The 7,704-nt window shown below is 38.9% G+C and overlaps 1 pseudogene; it reads right to left on the reverse strand.

The window, feature by feature from the left end:
• Positions 1–592: 592 nt before the first annotated feature.
• On the reverse strand, positions 593–1,147 carry LOC149189320 (UDP-glycosyltransferase 85A1 pseudogene; annotated as a pseudogene).
• Between the last annotated feature and the right edge of the window lie 6,557 nt (positions 1,148–7,704).

The following is a 7,704-nucleotide window of genomic DNA, read 5'->3' on the forward strand; positions in this document are numbered from 1 at the left end:
TGGCAAAGATTTTAGGACGGAAATTTCAAATCTCGGCCATGAATCTGATTTCAATTAAGTAAAAAAGAAATCAGCCAGAAAGATAGCAAAATCATTAGTCAATATATTGGAAGGTCGCCAAATCTACCTACCATTATAATGTGTAATTCCTGAATCAGGTGCCACTATTCAAGCCAAGAAATGTGATATTGATGATGATTATAATTAATATGTTCAACATCAAAAATATTTTTCTGCTAATGAATAATCCTGGTTCTCATGTAGTAAAACGTGAGAGGTTTAAATCCTCACCAAGCATGTTCAGATACAAGGGGTTCCTGTAGTGGAGCCATGCAATGGGCTAGAAAGATTTTTGATAATCTCAAATACATTATTCTCAAATGTGGATGACATCTTCTGGAATCCAAGTCACATGGTTTCAATTTTGGATTCCTGCACTTTACTCATCGTCATGTCATTAACGAATGTGTTTAGGTTTAAAAAAGAAGATCCTCCAGGGAGGACTGCCTTTGTTGCTGACTCCTTGAGTTTGACAATGTTATCTATGATCGCACTTTACTCATCGTCATGTCATTAACGAATGTGTTTAGGTTTACAAAAGAAGATCCTCCAGGGAGGACTGCCTTGTTGCTGACTCCTTGAGTTTGACAATGTTATCTCTGATCATCCTTCCTTCTGCTGTTCTCATCATTCTCCTCACAACATCCTCCACCTCTTCTTTCGTTACCACCTTTTGGTCATCCACATCCACGTTTTCAAAATCCAGCCCAATCTTCCACACCTCCTTCGCGAATCTGCAGTTCAGAAACTGATCGGCATAATATGGGAATCCTACTACGGGAACTCCCATGCTCATGCTCTCCGACATAGAGTTCCATCCAGAGTGTGTGAGAAATAATCCCACTGAAGCATGGGAAACTACTTTCACCTGTGGCGCCCACCTCACAAACATTGCCCGTTTCTTTGTTCGTTCTTCAAAGCCCGCAGGTAAAATCGCAGCTTCACCTTCTGCAATATCCAACCGGACAACCCACAAGAAAGGTTGTCCGCAGCCCTCTAACCCTAGTGCCAGCTGCTCCAGCTGTTGCTGTGATTTGACAGCGATGCTTCCGAAGGAAACATATATAACTGATCCGGTCTGTTGCATATCCAGCCATGACAGGCAACGGTCCTCCTCCTCCCACAGACTGCAGCCAGAAGATCGACCTTCTAAGAGATTTGGAAGAAAAAGAGGTCTTATGGCCAAAGCAGGACAACCATTCAAAGCTAGTGCTGTCACTGCATCCCTCCCTTCCAGCTACTCAAACGTGTTCACTAATGTGTAGTCCCCTTTACTTTGCTTTTGTGATTCATGGAGACAGGCATTTAAAAGAATGTCGGATTGATCTTCAGCGCGGTAGAAGGATAGTAGATCTGTTGGCCTCAATGGCGGGATGTTGCCCGGAAGACAAGTGATGAGCTTTTCTGAATTTTTAGCTTCCTTTTCTGAAAAGGATACAAACTGTAGTTATTCTGTTTGCACGGAAAATGATAATAATTGAATAAAATTATTATAGTAATCTTAAACCTTCACTGTGTCTGTAGGTTGGTTAAATGTGTCCTATTGTAACTTCAAAAAATCACCAGCATCTAGTGTACATATAGGTATCAAGATAGTGTTGGAAATTTCTGGTAATTTCAAACGAATATTGAACAGAGGAAATACTCTGTTTCTGCCACAGGATCTTTTTGCACAGGGAAGCCCCAAAAAAAAATTTGAGCAAGACAGAGTTTCTAAGCCAAAACAAACTTGTATTAATTTATAAAGTCCCTGATACAATTTTCTTCCTCTGCTAGAGGGATTCACCAAGAACTTTCACCAAAACAAAATATTGTCTCTCTTTTACAAATGATTTTTACACTGCTGTGTAAAATCTTCATTCACATTTACTGCTGTAAAAGGAGCTTTTACATTTACTGTTGTAGAATAGATTTACATGAATTTACTGTTGTAAAAGAAATCCTTCACATTCACCCCTGTGTGAAATTTTCATTACATTTAAGAGGCTGATCATTCACATTACATATTCAATTAAAAAAATACATTTGCGCTAGCACCATACATTTCATTTCAATGCATTTCAATGCATATGCTTTACAATTTTTGTTCGCACTGTTGTACTCTCCTGGTTTGTTATTTGCTGCAGCTGAAACTCTCCTTCATCCCCGTGTGTTTTTTTCAAGTTACAAAGTCAACACTTCAAAACCAAAACATATCACTTACGATACCTTACCCATACTTCCGTAAATTTAAAAAAACAATAAAATTAAAAACGTTTACCAACTTTTACCTATGACTATGACAGTGCATTAAATACATAAAATAAAAAACGACGGTAAAAACAAAACTAATGTTCTGGCAGGTTGAATAAGATCTTTGTCCGTTGACCTGATCCGATGCAATTCGCACACCAACCTCACACAAGCCAAACGACTTTTAACGTCCAGGGAGTTGGTGGTTTCGGAGTTGTACACTGGACGCGTGGCAGCAACAGATTGTGTCGGAGGCCCTCTCACGAAAACAACCTTTTGCGAATGGTGGTGCGGGGAAGTCTGGGTGGTTTTGCCAAACCACGCTGCAGTAAATGCGGTTGAAATTAATATTTCAACACTCCCCTTTAATTTCAACTGCTGGGTTATCAGTCATACCCAAACATTTCCTCAAAAATTCAAAGCTTTTCTGATCCAATGGCTTTGTCAAAATGTCTGCTACATGTTCTTGAGTCCTGCAATGTTCTAAGATAATTTCTCCATTTCTCACCGATTCTCTGATGTAGTGAAACCTTGTATCAATGTGTTTCGTTCTCTTATGAAACACTGAATTCTTTGGCAATGCAATAGCTGAGCTATTGTCACAAAAAATCACTGTTGCTTTTGCCTGCTCTTGGCCTAAACTCCTCAACATTCTTCTCATCCAAACTGCTTGACGTGCTGCTGCTGTAGCTGCCACATATTCAGCCTCTGCTGTAGACAATGCTACAATGGACTGCTTCTTAGAAGCCTATGAAATGGCTCCTGAACCCATATGAAAAACATAACTGGAAGTGCTTTTCCGATCATCTACACTTCCAGCCCAATCACTATCAGTATATCCAACTAAATTTGAACATTCTAATGTAGTATATAAAATTCCAAACCTTTTGGTACCTTTAACATACCTCAAAATTCTTTTTGCTGCATGCCAATGTGCTTCTTTTGGCCTCTCCATGAATCTGCAAATTAAACTAACAGCAAACATTATGTCAGGCCTAGTAGTTGTTAAATACATAAGGCTGCCAACAATAATCTTGTACAAACTAGGATCAAAATCCTTACTGTTGTCCTCTCTGCTGAGTTTTAATCCCATTACTGTGGGAGTGATCGTTGCTTTGCATTCTTGCATGTTAAATCTGCCCAACACTTGATTTACATATCTAGTTTGTGAGATAAAAATTCCTTTTTCATTTTGACCTACTTCTATGCCTAAGAAGTATCTCAAGAAACCCATGTCAGTCATTTCAAATTCCTCTTTCATGACTGATTTAAAATTTTCAATGAGCTGATCATCATTACCTGTGAAAATAACATCATCAACATATAAGACAACAATTAAAATTTTACCATCTTTTTCTTTGATGTAGACGGTGGGTTCTCCTTCACACTTGTCAAATTCATTATCCAATAGATAGGAATCTATCCTGCTGTACCATGCTCTTGGCGCTTGCTTCAGCCCATAAAGAGCTTTCTTCAATCGGCACACTTTGTGCTCTTCACCTTTCTTCTCATAGCCTAGAGGTTGTTCAATGTAAACCTCTTCCATTAACACTCCATTTAGGAATGTTGAATTCACGTCCATTTGGTAGACTTTCCATTTGTTTTGTGCTGCTATGGACAGCACTGCTCTCACGGTTTCCATTCTTGCAACTGGTGCGAAAGTCTCCTCATAATCTCTCCCATACTGCTGCTTGTACCCTTTGACAACCAGCCTTGCCTTGTGCCTTTCTGTCTTGCCTTCAGCATTGCACTTGGTCTTGTAGACCCATTTAACTCCTATGACCTCTTTACCTTTTGGTAGCTCTACCAAATCCCATGTTTTGTTTCTCTCTATGGCATTCATCTCCTCATCCATAGCTTCTATCCATTTCTTATCTTTAATTGCATCTTCGAAATGAATAGGATCATCAACATGACAATACAAAGCAAACAAGGAATTCATTCCTTCATCATAAATATCACTTAAGTTTCTGAATTTCTTACATTGTTCATTAGGTGTGCAAGTGCTTGAAGATGCACTTGAATTTCCTCCTTTTGGTGGGCTTGGAGAAGCACTTTCATTTATCCTCAAGGGTGTTCCATGCTGTCCTTGTGTTGGCGCTGCTGTTTGGGGATGTATTTCAGCCACCTCCTCATCATCTTCATCATGAGACAAACAACTTTTAACATTTACTGTTTTCTCTATGCTTCCATCCCAAGCTTCCTCCTCAATGAACTGAACATCTCTGCTCACAAAAAACTTCTTGGTGGATGGGATATACAAGCTGTAAGCTTTGGATTCCTCACTGTATCCAATGAAAATACATTTCTCCCCTTTGCTGTCCAACTTCCTCCTTAGCTGATCTGGAATGTGTGCATAAGCCACACATCCAAAAACTTTCAAGTGGGTAACACCTTGCTTTCTCCCACTCCATGCTTCTTCTGGCACTTTGTTCAACACTACTTTTGTAGGACACCTGTTCAAAATATACACTGCACAATTTACAGCTTCAGCCCAATAATCATTTGGCAAATGCTTTGCCTTCAGCATACTCCTCGCCATATCCATGATGGTCCTATTCTTCCTTTCAGCAACTCCATTTTGTTGTGGGGTGTACCTAGCTGTGAATTGTTTGTGAATTCCATTTTCTCTACAAAACCTTAGGAATTCTTTAGAGATGTACTCACCTCCTCTGTCAGTTCTCAAAACTTTGATATGCAGCCCGCTTTGGTTTTTCACAAGTGCTTTGAAATTTCGGAATTTTTCAAACACTTCACTTTTTTTTTAAAGAAAATATACCCAAGTTTTTCTTGTAAAATCATCAATAAATGTTAGGAAATATTGGCTGCCTGCTAATGATGGAGCTTGCATCAGTCCACATAAATCTGAGTGGACAATCTCTAAGGGTGCCTTTGCCCTTATGCTTTTACCTGATGGAAAACTTTCTGTGTGTTGTTTTCCCAATATGCAGCCTTCACAAAGGCTGTCCGGTTTCTCTATCAATGGTAATCCTCTTACCATCCCTTTTCTGCTCAACAAGTTAAGACCTCCAAAGTTGAGATGTCCAAATCTCAAGTGCCACAACCAATTTTCATCCTTTGGCACGCTTTGGAAAGCCTCTTGGGTGACTGCTGCAATTTCTCCTTTGTTTTTCAAATCTGCCCTTATTCTAAGAGGGAACATCATGTTCCTTGTCATCTTCACTTCAGCAATGCATCGTTTGCTGGGTGCTATATCCATGATGGTGCACACATCATTCACAAAGAAAACATTATAACCCTTTTGAACAAGCTGTCCAATACTCAAAAGGTTACATCTCATTCCAGGGACATAGTAGACATCTGCTATGGTTTTCCTTTCTCCTTGCTTTGTAAATATTTTTACCTCTCCTTTTCCCATAACATAAATTTTGCTATCAGTTCCTAGTGTGACTTCTGATTTCACATTTTTATCTAGGGCAGAAAAGAGGGCTATGTTTCCTGTCATATGGTTGCTGCAACATGAGTCTAAAAACCATATGTCCTCACTGTTTGTTTCAGCCATGTTACAAGCTAACAACACATTATCTTAGCTGATGTTTTCTCTAGTGACATTTGCATTTTGTCTATTACTCATATCATGTTGCTTCTTCCTACATTCACTGGCATAATGCCCATATTTTTTACAATAATAGCATTGGACATTGGATTTTTCATACCTTTGTCCTTGAGCATGATGTTGTCCTCTTTGTTGGCTGCTGCCTTGGCCTTGGTTCTGATTTGGATTGCTGCCTCTTCCTTGAGCATTTGCTAGACTGTTCCTTCCACCTCTGTTCTGGCTTCTGCCTCTTCCTCTCTTGTTTCCTCTGCCTTGACCTCTTCCTCTTCCAAAAGACATCTGGGTCTTATAGGCTTGCTCTAGAGATGAGTTTTCATTTCTACTCAACCTCTGCTCATGTGTTATCAGTGATGCATGAAGCTCATCAACTGAAAAGTTTGAGAGATCCTTTGTCTCTTCTATGGTGGTGACAATCACATCAAACTTTGAGGGTAGGACCCTCAACAGTTTCTCCACAATCCTCCTTTCTTCAAGGGTTTCTCCATGAGTCCTTATCTATGTGACCAGACCAATCACTTGTGTGAAGAATGAGTCAATGGTGTCTGACTCCTTCATGCTCAGATTTTCAAAATCTTTCCTTAGCAGTTGTAGTTTTGCTGTATTCACTTTCTCCATGCCTTGATAGGCTGTTTTGAGGGTTTGCCATGCTTCATTGGATGTCTTAGCTGCTGCTATCCTTGGAAACACACTCTGGTCCACTGCTTGATACAACAATACAATGGCTTTTGCATCCTTCTTCCTATTGCTTTTCAGCAGAGAGAACTGTTAAACTTTTCTTCATCTGCTGGTTCTTCAAACCCATATTCAACTAATTCCCATAAATCTTGAGAGATAAATAAAGCTCTCATGGTTATTGACCAGTAGTCATAGTTCTTCCCATTAAACTGTGGGAACTGGGTGTTAAACATACCCATGCTAGTGCTGGTGCTAGCCATTCCTTGCATCTTCAACTATGCTTCAATTTATTGACTGTGTATTTTAAAACAACTGACTGTTTCTTCAGCAACACAAAAAAAACTTTGTGAAATACCTGAATCCTTTGTTGACTGAGTCTTCACTTTGCTGGAGAGGATTTACTGCTGCAACAAAAGGAACCTTCCTTCAGCTTCATTACACCTTCAAAGAGCCTGGATCTGCTCTGATACCACTGTTGGAGATTTCTGGTAATTTCAAACAAATATTGAACAGAGGAAATACTCTGTTTCTGCCACAGGATCTTTTTGCACAGGGAAACCCCAAATTTTTTTTTGAGCAAGATAGAGTTTCTAAGCCAAAACAAACTTGTATTAATTTATAAAGTCCCTGATACAATTTTCTTCCTCTGCTAGAGGGATTCACCAAGAACTTTCACTAAAACAAAATATTGTCTCTCTTTTACAAATGATTTTTACACTGTTGTGTAAAATCTTCATTCACATTTACTGCTGTAAAAGGAGCTTTTACATTTACTGCTGTAGAATAAATTTACATGAATTTACTGTTGTAAAAGAAATCCTTCACATTCACCCCTGTGTGAAATTTTCATTACATTTAAGAGGCTGATCATTCACATTACATATTCAATTAAAAAAATACACTTGCGCTAGCACCATACATTTCATTTCAATGCATATGCTTTACAATTTTTGTTCGCACTGTTGTGCTCTCCTGGTTTGTTATTTGCTGCAGCTGAAACTCTCCTTCATCCCCGTGTGTTTTTTTCAAGTTACAAAGTCAACACTTCAAAACCAAAACATATCACTTACGATACCTTACCCATACTTCCGTAAATTTAAAAAAACAATAAAATAAAAAACGTTTACCAACTTTTACCTATGACTATGACAGTGCATTAA

Source organism: Pinus tabuliformis, chromosome 3_1 (genome assembly GCF_031772625.1).
Source record: "Pinus tabuliformis cultivar Carrire ecotype Pingquan chromosome 3_1, CPIR1, whole genome shotgun sequence".
NCBI lineage: Eukaryota > Viridiplantae > Streptophyta > Pinopsida > Pinales > Pinaceae > Pinus > Pinus tabuliformis.